Source organism: Battus philenor, unplaced genomic scaffold, assembly GCF_028537555.1.
Source record: "Battus philenor isolate CCGP_79_NKW_IND1 unplaced genomic scaffold, ilBatPhil1.0.hap1 SCAF_2, whole genome shotgun sequence".
Lineage (NCBI taxonomy): Eukaryota > Metazoa > Arthropoda > Insecta > Lepidoptera > Papilionidae > Battus > Battus philenor.
The window spans coordinates 11,051,534-11,068,557 of record NW_027181682.1 but is presented as its reverse complement, the minus strand read 5'-3'; the positions used below and the strand labels follow the sequence as shown (position 1 = coordinate 11,068,557).

The 17,024-nt window shown below is 31.6% G+C and overlaps 1 protein-coding gene across 5 annotated transcripts in view; it reads left to right on the top strand.

Moving 5' to 3' along the window:
- The window catches only part of LOC137922218 (uncharacterized), a 169,745-nt gene that overhangs the window by 42,808 nt on the left and 109,913 nt on the right, over positions 1 to 17,024 (top strand). Inside the window, exon 1 of one of the 5 annotated variants that reach the window (XM_068765158.1) lies at positions 8,721 to 8,731. The exons of the other annotated variants lie outside the window; for them this stretch is intronic. The gene's annotated coding sequence lies outside the window, so the exon portion shown is untranslated. Of the gene's footprint in view, positions 1 to 8,720; positions 8,732 to 17,024 lie in introns of those variants that run through there. 5 annotated transcript variants of the gene reach the window in all.

Below are 17,024 nucleotides of genomic sequence, written 5' to 3'. Positions count from 1 at the left end.
CTTTATATATACGACATTGCGGATATATCCTCTAATGACGTGTGAGGTTGTTACTTAGTCCTAGCTCAAAATCGTGGAGACGTTGATGAATCTTTATCGAATTATGCGCGAGGTGGCTGTCTATTCCCCCTGCCTCTGGTAACGGCCAATAATCAGTTTAGAGCGACCGCACGTGCCGCGGGCAGCCTCCGCTCTGATCGAACCGTAATTGGGTGTACTCACCTGCCGTACCACAGATTATGAAATAAACGTTTGTAACAAGACGTGCCTACATCGTTATCGGTTAATTTTCCTATAATGAAGTCGTTCTAGGTATGCTTTTGATAATAGTTAGGTGCATCTCTTTCTGGTTAGTTTTTCTGAACCGGATTCTATACAAGCCCCCAGATATTTTCAATAACACCAGATGGAAGCGGCCTACATCCAGTATCTAATGTCCATCTTAACAAGGTCATCTGTCCACCTTTGAACGTTGACGACCTTAGCTGCTCTTTCTGGTCTGTGGTCTCCACTCAACCTTCCTTCCCTGTTGTGCGGTCTAAGTGGCGTATTGCCACTTCCACTTACAATTGACTGAGCTACGTCGATTATTTTCGTTCACCTACGGATTTCCTTTCGATTTTATACAAAATTTCACTTTATGGCCCTTCTTTGTGCATCATGGAGTGCCTATGAGCTAGTCAATGAGTCCCGATGTAGTTACACGTATCGGTCGCAGATCATCGTCTGCGGGAACCCTTACGAAAAAAAAGTTTACAATTAATCTGTGACATTCTAATGTCAGCGTTGTAAAAGTAATTTTTTTCCTCAATGGATCTGAACTAAACTAAAATAAAAAATCTGGTTTCAGAAATGTTCAGTGAGCGAATAACACGTATTGCCCAGTTGTTTTCATTTTTTTGTTCATGTTAGCAAAGCTTTGAAATGTTTTGGCAAATTTAAAGTAAATCTGAAATTTTTTGTTATTGTCATGGTAATAAATATCCGTTTCAGGCTGATGTTCAATAACTCTCCCTTTTGTACGACAACTATAACTTATTAGATACAACACAAAATTAAGTTTTTATTAAGAAAGAAGAATAGATAGACTTTGAATTGCGTTACCCTAGTATTATCTGTTCTCTTTATTATTAAAACCTCGTTCTAATAATTTTTTTCTTTGTACTTCTTGTGTTTGTTTTTGGAGTATTTTTATATAACCTGTTTTATAAGTATGATGTGAAGGTATACAATCAGATGAAAAAATTAAAGTTATTACCACCGTGGTGGTTTTGATTACGATCTGTGGTATCCATGTATTCAAATCTACCACTCGCATGTTCTCGTAAATCGTCTTAAAACACGGTAGTCACTTAGCTACACTTATAAAAATTACTGTAAATTTGGCTACAGCCCATAATATTATTTTAAAAAATAGACGTTAAAATTTCTACCCAAAAAAGTAAGTAAAATTATGCTTTAATGGTAAAAGAAGCTGTAATTTGTTTTTAAAGCTGTTTTAAAAAGCAAATGGCTGAAAAATAAGCAAACATTTAGATTAAATTTGGCCGTCCAAGTGTACTTTTTAAAAAATTTATGCAAAAATTTTAACTGTTTATTCAAAACACGCGCTCTTTTCTTCAAACAATTCTTTATAAGATATTAATCTTACTAAAGAAACGTCTAAAAATTTGGTTTCAACCAAAGATAACCTTGCAGTCCAGCTTGTTAAAATTCAATAAAATTTTACACTATAATCTAATATATTAATAAGTATTCCTTTTTCATTTTGGGACGTGGCAGCGATTTTCAATCGTTAGACAGAGATCAGCGTCATGGCAATCTTATAGGAGTAAATATGCTAATAATGTGTAAAAGAATATCAATACACATCAATATACAACTTCTATTACTTAATTTGTTTAAGCTGCAAAACAAATAATGTGGTGTTATCAGATGTAGCAGCGTCACATATTCCTAATATCATTATTCCGGACATGTTTGATTGACTGCGCTATTTTTGCGGTTTTACTAACGTATTCCTTTACTTTTTTTTCTAGTATAATTTTAAATATTCGCTTATTACATTAAGTCTAGAAGAGAATAGCGCATCGAATCAGGATCTTAGGTAACTTTGAACGTCGCATTTTTTTTAGTTTGTGTAAAATTATCATAAGTAACGTAAAACTTAGTTATTATTAATGAAATAATAATTAATTCTTAAATAATTGGAAGTATCTTCCTCAGTATGAAAACATTAAAATAAGTTTTCAAACTTTGTTTTCGGAAAGTTTAGGAAATACGGTTCTAGTTCTAGTATAATTCTTTATACTAGAAGATAGAAGAAAATAATAGTTCTGGAAATAAAGACGACTTCCTCAAGAAATACATAAAAGTAGGAACACAAACATAAGTATAAAGTAATCTAAACCTGACAAAGTTACATATATTTATAAAAATACATATCATAAATGGTTTCCAGGAGAAGTAATATATATTGGCATCCACACAGTTTTTATTTAACCCCTTTTCTGTAGGATAAAGGCAATTCTAAACTTTGTGTTTATAAACTGGCTCTCCTAGCACGTTTGTAAGGAAGTGTTCGTCACGAAATCATGACGTTCTGTAGAGTTGCCTTGAGAAATTTCACAATTTGATTAAAAGAGTCCGCAGTAGTATAACTAAAAAGAAAAAGTTTCCAAATTATGAAAGTTGATAATTTCTAGAACACAATATTTAGAAAGACCGTTTTCTCGGATACCCTAAATTTACCAAATATACACTTTAATTTGGTACACGATAATTGATCAATAAGACGATGATTTTAATTTAAAGTTAAGGAAATATTTTTTTATTAATGGCCAAGTTATTTCAACAAAAGTGAACATTACCTATGTGTTAGTTCTACTCCATTAAATCTACCGGTGTGTCTGACAGTTAATAAACACCCAGGCGAATGCCCGCTATGTATGAATAATTTGATAGATTGACGTTTCAATTTGACTTTGTTGCGCTCGGCTTACATTGGTTGTAGCCAGTTTTGACCGATAGAGTAACGTTAGAAGCTGCCTTTGTAGAAACACGCTAATTAAGTTTTATCAACGCGGCAGTACCTTAATAAAAGTTCTTCGGTGTTAAAAGGCGTTGCAAATATAAACAATAAATCAAAAGCAACAAAAAGTTAACGTTGTAAAGGTACATTGGCAAGCGTAAAATCTCGGTTTTATAAGGATCTTATCGGGATTTCTCTAGGGTTAAAAGTATAGTAGAATTTAACTGCATCGAAATAAATTCTGTGATCGTATTCCACATTTTCGAACAGTTAAAGGCGTCGCTTAAAATTACTGTGTCAATAAAGATTATCTTTTCAAAGTGATAAAAGCAAATGGAGGTTGCGCTGAAGATTATATTACAAAAGTGTTCAACGCCGTACTTTTATGGTTGGAAGTATCAATATAAGTATATACTTATACTGATAATTGAATACGTAATTTTCACGAAATACTTCGATTTGCTTTATTATAGTTACGATGATTGAGTCATAGTTCTATAATTTCCTTAATTAACTCTATAATATTTCCGAACCCCTTTGCTTAAAATACTGAACAAGTTATTAATTTATTATTTTCGTGCAGTTCATTCACTAATAAAATATGTTAACTCACATTGTAACATGGTTTTTAACAACAACTACTATTTCAACTAATTTTGACTTTGACAGCGAAGGTGAAAGACAATTCTAGTAAACGTAAATAAATATAGACGTAAAAGCTATGTAAGACTATTGAAAAGGTTGTGTCTAGTAAATGTGAAATGTGTCATTCGATTCCGGGACATCTGTCTATATCGCCGTTTGTTTGTTCTGGCCTTGTACGACATTAGAACGTTCTAGAGCTTTTGTAACAGAGCGGCGCGTGTAACCTTTTACCTTTAACGTTGAACAGTGATACAATATTAACGTGGCCATTTGTTGTAGAGGCAGTAGTCGGTAGATAGGTCAAGTGAAACATTCAATATACCTTCCAATAGAATATAATAATAGAAATTTGAAATGGCTATTTGATCGAAGCTAATCTTAGAACACGTATTGCTTTATGAAAATGATTTATTATTAATCGTCAGGCTAGTAATACGGATGTTTAAAATAAATAGATGGTCAGTCATCTGTAACCATCAAACGAACCGTACGTTTTTCCTTGTTTGTCCGTTCTACATAAATAGATGATTATCATCGTTCATTACTTCCAGAGATTTTATTTTGTGTATTACAAATACAATTTAACCTTTAAATTTAATTTTCAATATCTCTTATTGCAAGATACTATAATGGCGTTAGTTGATACCAAGGTTGACCTTGCAATAGCTAGCACAGATTCTTTTGTCGCGCTTGAATATTCTTTAACACCTGGCTGGAGGTTTTTAGTATTTTAGAAAAACCAAACGTGCATGGTTTTATTTATTTACAAAAAGTTTTAATTTATTAAGGAAATATTTCGTCGTTATAAATCTTTAAAAATACTGTTTCCGATCGCTGAACATAACGTAACGTAAAATTCGTTAATTATTTTATTGACTTGCAGTATTATTATTTTTGTTATAATAATTAAGGAAATTGCGAGCTTTTTCTATAATATTAACTCGACAATGATAATTGTTTGTTACAAAGTCAAAACTCAAATTAATTTTACGAAAAGAAAAAAATAATGTGTAACAATGTACACATTATATTTATGTTATAGTTTATACCCGTTTGTAATTTGTGTTATTATTTTAGTCATGATGGTTATCAACAACAATTATATTGCGAATAACAATATATACAGAAGGGTATAATATCCGCAATTATTAATTTTGGTAAGAATATAAAGGAAGTATTCTCAAACGAATGTAAGCACTTTCAACAACAAGAGGACACAATACTATATAATGATTATATTAGTAACTAATAATCTCCTGATAATAGAGGTTTACTACCTCCACCAAACTTCTCAACCTTGAATACCGCTGGGGAGTAGCCAGAATTTTTTAGAGGATTCATTATGGCGAATCCGCAGCGGAGCTTCTCGATCTTTTCCCACCATCCCCATTTCTCTATAGTATGAGTAGGAAGTCGGTCCACTACCGCTACCTTAAACTGCGGAGTTTCCTTGGAGGCATACCAAATGTTTCGACTGAAAGTTTCTATTCCGCAGAGTCCAAGTATAGGACGACCTGCCGGCTTCCTTATTTCCCGATAGTTATAACCCAGGTCTCTTCAGTATTAGAGTGAATAGGTTCCTACTGAGTCTGCGTGCTTCGTATTCAACCATATCGTTGCTTTTCACCGAGCGAGTTGGTGGTCAAACGCGGACAAGAAAGTGTTATAAATAACTAAGCCTACTTCCTCTGTTTACTTTTTAAATGTTAATCATATTGATTTAAATTATTCAACAATATTTAAAAATTTACGACCTAACAAAAATATTTTCTATAATTATTTTAAAGATAATACTTCTGCTAATATAAAATACTGCTGTGACCCTTTGTGTATTGTGATAATTACTTAATATTATAATCATTTCTCTGAGGTGGCCCTCACAAAATTCAATTTTATATTTAGTCCCATAGAGCACGTTCACTCGGATTAATTAAAAATAGAAGCGACGGATTCTATTTTTGAATATAGAGTTGATCGAATATCCGTTACACTTAAAAGCTTATTTTTTCTTACTTACCGGATGGTTGAAGTAAACTTGTTTATTTCCTTTCGGTTCGGTAAGGTTTTGTCTGATCCTCTTCTGATTGATTTAAAATGCTTGGCGGGTAAACATTTCATTGGCTGCTTCCCGTAGGAATTTTGTGAAATATACTTCGTAAGAGAAAAATTGTTTGGGCCTTTTTTCTTAATAATTGAATTGGTACAGTCCAACTGGAACCGCAGTACCGCGCTAGATAAGCTGTATCGAATGCGTATCACAGATATTCTGATCAAATGTAGACATTTTATAACAGCAGCCGTTGTTAAAGAATAAGGCTTACTATCCTTGTACTCGGGTTGGATCATAATCAACGAAACCACTGTTGACGTCATCAAACCGTAGTGAGAATATCAAAATCGACTTAATACGATGTTTCGAAGATGTTTGACATTCAACAATCCTGCCTGCGTAAATTGTTACAAAGCCCTATGACCCAAGATTGATAATTTTGAATACTCTCCATAACTTATTAAAATGTAAAAACCCGAACGTGTTGCGGAGTATGAATAAAACTCGTAAACGACTAGACCAACTCGGCTATTTTTTTTACTGTATTCGCCTATCCTCGTGCACGAGACTCAGGTCCTAAACACAGGAAAAATAAAAAAAAATCCTCGATTTACAATAAAAACAAAATTTTTCTTTTCCCGTACGAAACACTGAATAAATCAAACATTTGACGTCAATGATTACCAAAAACAGCTTTTGAGAATTAAAATATAATCACATTATTATTATGTTACAGTACATAAAAAAAATCTGTTATTGTATTAATTTCTTTAACTAACCATTGTTTTTATTATGAAAACTTTAATTTAATAAATAAAGGGATGACGGTGTAATACGTTTTATTAATTTTTTCTTGGATTGAATTCCGACAGGCCAATTAGTTTTAACAATATCAAGTCGGGGTAGCTGGTTTAAATTAATATTAAGAAAGGATACACAAATATGCGCATGTTCAAATAAAACATCGGGATTTTGCTACAAACGATATCAATTCTTAAACGAGTGAAAAATACTTATATACAACACACATTAATTATTGACTAATCTTGTTGACTAACTATGTTGTAGCAACTGACGTTCTGTTCTTTATGTTCAAAGGCTATAAATAACACAAGCTCTTAAAAACTGTCACATTAAAATAAGAAGACTACCCTGGTTTAAAGTCTAAAGTATAATTTTAGTTATTTTTATAAATATAACTTTATACTTTAACTCGATAAAATGATAATGATTTTAGTTACAACTTAATGCTACTAGAAAATTTCTGTAATAAGTTAATAACTAACCAATAGTTAGGGAGTGAAGACCTTGGCTCGCTATGAGGCCACAACGGCTTTGATATCGAGTCAGGAATGACTAGGTCCGAAGAAGTACTAAAGTATAGGTGGACACAGGCCAGCGGATTGGTGAGTTGAAGCGGTAAAAGGTAGGTCACATAACGTGCAGTAGCCTGCTAGGATCTTAAGATTCGGTAATGGAGATCACGGACTAGAAAGTGCAACGCAGGACGTTCACCCTCGTGATGGACAGACAATGCGATCTATCCAGCATTCTCCGGTGACCTTAGAGTCATCGTAAAATGCTAGACGCAGACCACATCCATTTGGACATATTGTAAATCCCTTGGGGAGGTATGTATATAGCAGTGGAACAGCTGAAATAATCATCTTTGATGATGACGATGCTACCGTATTAAAATATTTGTCAAGTTACCGACTATCAAGATACTTGATTCCATAACATAAATATTAAATAACAGAAGGTGATTTAACAAGCAGATTTATCACTTTATGTTAAGTGATAAAGCTTGGCCAAATATCTATAAAGTTACAAAAGATTTTAAAATACAAAATCGTGTGTAGGACGTCAGCCAAAACTTTAATTTTAACTAATCAGTCCCTAATAACCTTAACCTGTATTGAATTGTAATAAATATTGTATTCTTAGCTCTATTGAAAAAAATATTTTATAAAAACTTTAGTTATTGGCCCGGTAACCACCCAGGCCAATTTTGTTTTGTCGATAGCACGTCCATGGTAAATATTCATTGGTAAACTTTTTAAACGAACCAACCGCGATTCTAATCGAGCGGGTTTTATTTGTTCGGTCAGGAATGGCGAGAAATATCAATATATTTCGAAAAATAGATAAATGTAGAAAATGTTCTTATTTAAATCAGCTTACTAATTATTCCATATCTTTTTCTATTGCCACATTTGCTGAAAATTAATGTTAATTTCAATTAATTTTACAGTTTTGATTAATTTCATAACATTTTTTTTACTTCACCTTAGTTTCAGGTCTATAGTATAATATAATAACATTATGTTTACTTTAACTGAGTTATCAAGTTACTTACTATTTTAAACGAATATATTTTAATTCAAGCTTAATTTCTTGTTAGATATAGATTATGAATATCTAATAAAATAAGATTATTATAAGGTAAAAGATATATAAAATCAAACAGTAAAACTTTTAACACAATCTTACCCAATGGAAATATCATAAATCCATGACCTAAATGTTAAATCAACATTTTTTCACATACATTAAGTAATAAAGCAAACATTCAAACTTTATTATTTCAATGTGATTATTATGGAAAACAATCCTTCAACGAGATTTACGACTAGACGCTCAAATTTTGTTAAAATGTTATCATTAAAAGCTCTTATGATTTTTAACCCATATTGAAACTAGCTCGCTATACTGCACTAGCTTTAAAGCATAGGTCAAGTACTCCTGCAAAGAGCCATGCGTGTTAAATGTGAGTTCAAATAGTAATTCCGCTTTTGAGCGCTGCTGGTAAAACTCTTTTTTTAGTTCCGCTTTTATTAACGTAGTAAATCATCAGTGGAAGGGATTAAATGGTTTCTATGCGCGTTGATTTTTCAATGCGATATATTAGTGATTACTGCTTTGTGCGTCGGCTTTGATATCTACGCATCGACTCCGCAACTCTTATCTCATGTACATCGACCGCAGTAACGGGTGTATGGCAGGTAGTAGTTATTTGTACGTTATTCATTTAAGTTCTTATATTGTTCAGGTCTTGTTTTTATGGTGACTTTAGTGTTGTTAATATTTTCTCAAAGGGATTAAAAGATGACTATTTGAGTTTCTTATCAAAACATTATTGCCAAGCATAAGTTATTTTCTTTTTAATAAAAGGAATGGTAAGTACTCCTAGTGGGACCGATAATATAGGTAAAGTCGCAATAAGATCGTAAACTACATATCGTCTCTGGAACTACAAGGTGTCGAGTAAGATTTAGTGGAAATATTTCTTTCACGGAGGAGAGTCAGTTAAGAACGAATATAACGAAATTCTACCCGCAAGGCTAAGGGTACTTATAAAAAATACATATTTTTAAACTATAGCTCTTATAAGTATAAATAATTGGACATATTATTTTTTCTCGCGTATTAAATATTAACTAGCGATAACGTTTATGTGTTTTAAATGAAATTGATATTTTTTAGAATTATATTGATTTTTATATAAAGACTTTTTGCGTCTACCTTCAACTATTTAACCCTTGTAGGTATGTTGACAGATAATAAATATAATAGTAATAACGTCAATATTTATTAATTTTTATAAATTAAAAAGGTTGATAAGAACATCGAACATATCGATTATAATAAAACAAACTAATAATTGGATGTATTATTAAATATATAGACTACATCTAACAATAGCATACACTGTACGAATTAAAGTCTAGATCCATTTATATACATAGTCTTTAAGATGCCGTGAATATTGTTTAGATCTGTTAGTATTAAGTCATAGAAGGCGATTTAATCACGCAGGGATTACAACGGATTACAGGCGGTAACGACGTACACGTAATGGTACGTTAATATGAAACAGCGACGTCATCAGGTAGGATTGTTGGATCAACAATGTACAATAACAACCAGTACTGCATATAGTGCATCATTAATAATCTGAAGATGTTTGAGTACGACCGTTTGAATGTTTGTTTTTCATTGTTCATTGAATTTTCTGATGAACGGTATTATTTACCTCATCGTTTAAGTTTTTGCGGTTTCCTAGATTTTTTAAGATTCTTCGGCACAGTATACATTAATGCAAGGAGTTGTAGTATAACAACTAGTGATATTTTGATGCATCTACAAAATCATAGCTTACTAAAAAGAACACTCTTAATTTATGTAAGTGATGCACATATAAATAAATTTAATTTAGTATTATAATTACTTTTAAAATGAAAAAGAGAAAGAATAGTTAAAATTAAGATAGACATCGTTATGAAAATAGCTTTAAAAAGCAAAAAAATTAACAGCACAAATTAATCTTCGAAGGAAACATATTGAACAACAAAAAGCTAAAAACCAATATGCTTGAGCAATTTTTGTGCGAAAGCTATCTGTCATGGAAATTATCGTTTGAAAAAAGTTAAACTTTGACAATCACAAATATTTTTCAATTTGAAATTTAAAATAATGTAGTAGTATAAAGTTATTTTCGATTGATTCGCTATTTACTGCAGTAAATATTATTGCATTTCTATCCTCGCTTAAGTTAATAGTCGAATGACTTACGCGACGAGATAAATAGTTGAAAATTTACAAAATCAATAGCGATAACATTTTTTTAATCATGATAATCGAAAGTTCTGGATTCATAATGTCAATATATCTGTTCGATTTTCGATGACGTACGATTTGTGTTTATATGATGTCTATCATCATCAGAATTATTACCACATTACATCTACTGCTGCATATGCCCAGATCTAAGGGTCTGCTCTATAAACTTTCAATAGTACCGTTTTGTAATGATCTGTATTCAGCCGCTTCCGACTATCACAACAAGTCATACATTTGTGTGTGGGTGAACATTCTACGTTGCGTATATGCAGATCCATAGTCCCCATTTCAGAACCTTAAGGCCTCGTGGGAAATTCTTAGTCTCCTCTGCCCATTCTTATATAATTCTCTGACATTTTTATATAAGTTAGTATTTAATTTTTATAAAATACTAATGTAAAATGTAGTGTAGTAGATGTTTATGACAAAAAGGTCTTAGTTGCATAATCGCAAATAATTCTTTAAATGAAATCCAGTTCGTACTGTCGATAAAGTCAGCTCATAAATGCTTAGCTATAAAAATAAAAAGCTCTATCCGTGCACTATGCATGTATAAAAACAGAAACTTTTCATAAGCACAGCGCGGCGACGGATTGCGGCATGTTTCATCCGCGCTGCCGCAAAATTATTAAGTTCGTCGGGGGTGAGCGCCATGCCTGATTATCCTCGGAACTCCCTTCCACGGTAAATAAACGGTTAATCCCATGCTTATAAATTTTCTGTTTAAGTGCTAATGAAAGATAAACCCATTATTTTATTATACATAAAGTTTTACGCTCTATATTATCGTCGTAACGTAATGAATAACATAAAATTTAAATTTTAACCTCAAAATAAAAAAAAGTAACTGGAGTTACGCAGTCACCATTATTTAAAATATATAGCTTGTAAAATAAAACATTTTGTATATTTTATTATATTGAAAAAACTCATATAATTGAATGTTTATTTAGCTCATTTGCGCACAAAAAATATGCTTATTTTTCAAAACAGTTTCAAATGTCGTCGGTAGAACGCCAATATTATGTATTATATCTATCACTAATTGTTATATTTAATTATTGAAATGAACCATCTTTTACTGTTTGATATTTAATAACCTTAAATTATTAAATTAAAGACAAAGGAATACATACAATCTAAAGTAAACTTGTGTATTATTGCAACAACCACCTAAACTTTTCAAAATAAAGTTTGAACTTTACATTTTCTCGTGAAATACGTATACAATATTGACTTTTATGTTGCATTTACAGTCTCGTAGAATAAATCAATTTAAGTCATAAAAGTTCGTGTACAGATAAATATTTATTATTTAACATATTTACTCCAAATAATCTTGTAAGAGACTGTAAAGAAAACTACCTTCTAAGAGAGCTATAAACGAAGAAATGTTTCGTCATCTGATTTGGTGGTCCTAAAACTTTTATTGAAATAGTAGAAGTACCTTTATTGTTTTTAAACCAGTTACAAAGTCGTAAGAAAAAACCATTACTCCAGTTTTACTTCGAGGGATAGGGCGTCTAATCCAAAATATAAAACATCCTTAAGGGTTCCTCATGTCTCAAGATAAGCTGTTTCAGGTGAACAGACGGATTTTATTAACTCACACTTAAACAATAAAGTAAACTTGTTATGACTTTTAATTGTGATTCTCTTTTATTAATTCTTTGCGTAAGATTTTATTTCACAAAGTATATGAAACAACAATAAATTTAGTTGTAATTTAGTTTGCTATGGATCAAATTGTTAACTTATAAAATTTTTAACGGAATTAGATTCCACTCATTCCCGCACTTAACCAGCTCGGTCTGTTCTTTTAAACTTTCCCAAGTTTATTGAAATGAGAAGTTCCAACCTCGCTATTATTATTTTTGAACGCACCTCTGGGACTACTCGGATTTACCACCATAAAGTTTTTGCGATGGCTTTTTATAACCAATCGACGTTTTTTCCTCAACTTTTCTGCAATTTTCAGTCCTGCAAACATAAGCTTTTAAATTTTTTAACTGAAATTCAATTTTTCTTTATCTAATTAAACATTTGTTGTACAAATTGATAAACAAAATTATAAAAATTGACAATCATGTTAGTTATTTTTATCAGATTATTGAGGGAAGAAATCTTGTCCATATTTATAAGTGTAAACAGCTCTTCTGATTATAAAATCTTTGACGCTATGACAATTCGTTGTCACATTTTTTTCTTCTTCTTTTCAGCTGATAAACACCCACTGCGAGGTATTGGCCTCCCCCAGAGATCTCTACGATAACGGGTACTGCGCTCCCAACATCCAGCGACTACCCGCTACCTTAACTATGTCGCCTGTACACCTAGTAAGAAACTAACCCACACCGTATCTACCTTCTTAATAACTATTCACAGCAAAATAAAGACTATTTATTCTATTTGCTGTTTTAGTAATAGGTTGTCGTTTACATTACCTCTGCGTATCTTGGATGAAAGTACGTAAGCATCTTCAGGTGCTTTAGAAATTACTGTAAATCAAACAAATAAATTTATAATCTAACCAAATTACCTTTTATAATACAACTGCAGTGTGCTCACCGTTTAATGTATATGCTGGGCGCCAATTTGATTGTTTTGCTGCAAATGGGTGTTTAATTAAAAATAAATAATTTGAAAATATTGTTAAAGAGTAAAGTTATTAATATGGCTATGAATATATAAACGTATCGGACCTTTCGTACTTTAAATAATTAATTCTATTATTTCTTTAACTATCGCGTTTTTAGTCCCTTGAATATTCATTAAAAATTAAAAGTATTTTAGTAAAAAAGAATACTGTGTTGTAGTTTATATAGTTTCTTTGGTAATATTTAAATTTATTCTATTTTATTTCTTTTCTTTTAGAACACAAAAAAGGTACGAGCTGTTGACTGCAGGAAATAAAACAAAAAATCATAAATAGTTCAATATTGAACCTACAGAATACTTCAAACTATTTCCTAACTAAGTCTTCGGGGCCCTCAACTAAACAGATAAAACCCTTCTCATCTGCTAGAATATACTAAAATAATGTATTATATTTAACCTGTGTTAAGTTGTTATAAGTTTTTTTACACACTTGACGTTTTTTTAGCTGATATTAAGTTTCGTACGATAATATTTATGTTCTGTTTAGTCTTCAGGGACTTATATTCAAAATACGTGTGTTTTCTTGTTGTCTGTTTATATATTTTATAAGTAAATGAACAAGATACCTTTGTCTAATAATTTGACAGGAAGAGGAACTATCTCGATCGCTGTTACGGTGTCGGCTGTTGTAAAATAACCATTTTAATAATATATACAACGATATTATTGTATTATAATTGGTTTACGTCCTGTAGCTATCGAAAACTTTTTTATCTTCTTTGAATTAAATACGTTGATCACTGGTAAACGTAGATAAATATAAGAACGATAGAAGAGCATCATTTCATAGAAATTAATATAAGTAACAACATCCTTTATTTTAGTATTTAAAGAAATTGATTCACTATCTGTACTTAAAAATACTTTATGTATTTTACAGGACTTTTTGCTATTATAAATTTTTGCTGAACATTTTAAATTAAGCATTACTTTAGTGTAACAGTGTTCACACTTTTATATAATCTTTTTCCCAGACAGGGTATGCAAATCTATTTTGCTATTTTTCTTATTTTTGTCACCACTTTTGTGTTTCACAGAATACATTTTTCATGATTTTTACGACACGCAACTTTTCTCTTACATAGTAGATTTTGAAATAAATGAGTTTTTGTCTTACACGAATTAAAGATTAACTCGTGCAATAATTAGGATATTGGAAGGATACAAAACTGCGTCGGCCCAGATTGTATGGGAGAGCGACGAAGTACCTATTGTTTGGATCCTCGCATTGTCTGTCTAAGCATTGTATTCACTCTGTCCTGATAATGGAATGGTATTTGCTTTGTCACCGCCATTCGCTACTTTGTTTTACGCTCGTAATAGTGAGCCGATCTGTGATTTTCAAAGAGCGCAACAGTTGCCTTTCCTTGCAACTTACAAAAGGATACAGAGCAATTTGTTTTGGGTTATTGTTACTACATAACAGGCTTACCAATATTGCGAATATTTTTATTCAATGTACAAGTTCGTTTTTTCATTGAAATATAGGTATCTCAATTAAGAAACTGACCATAGTTTTAATAAAATAAAAAAAACGTATATACGAACGTAATATGAATCAATTGTTGAACAGGCTTTATGAGAATCGTAATACAGTGCAACGATGCAGTGTATCTTAACGTTATATAATCTGTTATAGTATATCTCTTTTACTACCAGAAACGCTATTAGTAAAGGAATTTTACGGTAATTGTTATTTAATTCTACCTTCCTTATTGCATTTTTATCTTTAAATACTTAAAATAAAATTATGTACGTTTAGGTCATCTTAATAAGATTTTAAAGGCTTTATGATTATATGATGTCGGACGTCGTACAGAATCTGTAAAATAAGCAATAAAGTTTTAAATAACGTTTGAACTTTTGTCTTGTTAACAATAGGCCCGAGGGATTTATATAATTTATCGTGATATTAAACAAACGTATAGTATTTAAAATTACACTTTAAATATATTTAAAATGTGTATATTGTCTTATCTAAAGCATTCATAGAGTAGTCTTTAATCCGCAACATCAAATATAAATAGTAATACAAACTTACACATTGCTTTCGCTCACGGAAATAGCACAAAGCAGTGTTACAACAGATTTACAATATTTTTTTTACAAATGTCATAAACTACTATTTAGGAATAAATTTAAATATATAAATAATTATGAACTAAACTCATCCCTTATAAAACTAGAATATATTGATTTTAGTGTATTCTATGTAACAATTTCCATCATCATCGTGGCAAACGATAGACCTCCACTGCAAGATCTATACCTAACTTAAAATTAGCCACAGTGACCGGTATTGTGTTGCGCAGGTCTAGCGACTATCTACGATCTTTATTACGTAACCATATTATTTCCTAATTTTTATCCGAACTTAGCTATATTTGCATATTAATGATTAAACTCTGTTTATAAAACTGATTTCGAAGTTCAGAATATTACAAATACTTGCCACTTTTAGACGAGACACCTTCTAATATCAAACACGAAATCGCGCATACCTATGTTGACAGGAAAGCAAATTACAAAAGATGCTTAAGTAAAATTAGACAAGTGGTTACAATTATTCGCAGAGCGACTCACAAATTCGAATATTACGAAGGAGCGTGAAGCAATAAAACCTCCCCTCATTTCAAAACACGTCTACTTTCGGTTAGTAACGAAGTTAAATGCTGCTTCGGAAAAGCAATTACTATCGAAATTAAAATGCAATGAGCATGTAATCTATTAACTGGCGAGTATGTAAACCTACGGTGAAACGCCTTTGTAATTAAGAACTATCTTATGGTCAATAGGGTTGTGTCCGCACCCCTTAAACAATTTCATATTTTAATGTAAATTGTTTGTAACAAGGTATTTTTTTAATAATTCGATCGCTGAAGATTACATTAATGTTCAATATTATGAGGCGATGTGTATGTGTATTTTTATGGTTCCTAAAAAATGATCGCTAGAACATCAATTTTGCGTTTAACTTTAAATCGCTACACGAATTTCATGTATATTAACCTAATTACTACAAAAGTCATCACACATTTTAAATAATTTTTACTTTTTAGCTTGTTTAATAATTCTATTACAATCGAAAGAATATGTGATGGCATAATTACATATTATTTACTTTCTCCAGAGGGTAATCTTAACGCAGAATTTGAGGAGTATTATTTTGGTGATAATTCAAGGGATGCAAACATTCTCGGAAAGCCTCGTAAGCTTAAATATTTATGAAGAGCCCAAAGTTTTGTTAAACGCAAGTTGGTGTCATCGTTTATAAATGAATCAACTTCTTGTTAAAATCAACGCCGCTGGCGGTTAAGCATTGCGGAGTTACGAAACCGAATAAGATTAAAAATACTTAGTTATAATTAAGAGGGGAAATGATCTATGGGGTTTTATACGAAGATGTTTATATTTATTATTATGGAAATTTTATTATATTCTATAATTATGGAATTATAATGAACTATAAAACTATATGGTAACTGACATTATATTTTTTTGATTTTTTTAGGGCCGGACTTTCATTGCTACTAAAGTAACACTAATAGATTTCACAGTTTCGAGGTAGCAGAGCGCGGGAGGCGCTTATTCTAAAGCCTCTATTAAGATAGCGAAGGTCGAGTGCTTCTGGAGGAGCTTCAGCGCGGGCAGCTATTATTTCACTGAATTGGTATTCTGACGGCTGGTACCAACGTTATCAAACGAATATATTTATTCTTGAAAATGTTTCTTGGTCTTGGTAAACATTAAAAATATATAAATAAAAACGTAGCGAAGCACGTAAGCGCTTCATCATCAAATTGAAAAAGATTAAATGAAAACGGTGTACGTGCGTGACGAGATGAATCAGGGCCAGGCGCGGGTGCTACGGCTCTGTTGGTGAAAGGTTGGCGCGCGATGACCCGTGTCGAAGCACACATTACACCAGCAAACGAACAAGCGAATGAATGATAGCGAACGCCTCTATTGTCCGCACATTATTTCACCACTTAACAACTCTCACCGTAGAGAAAAGAC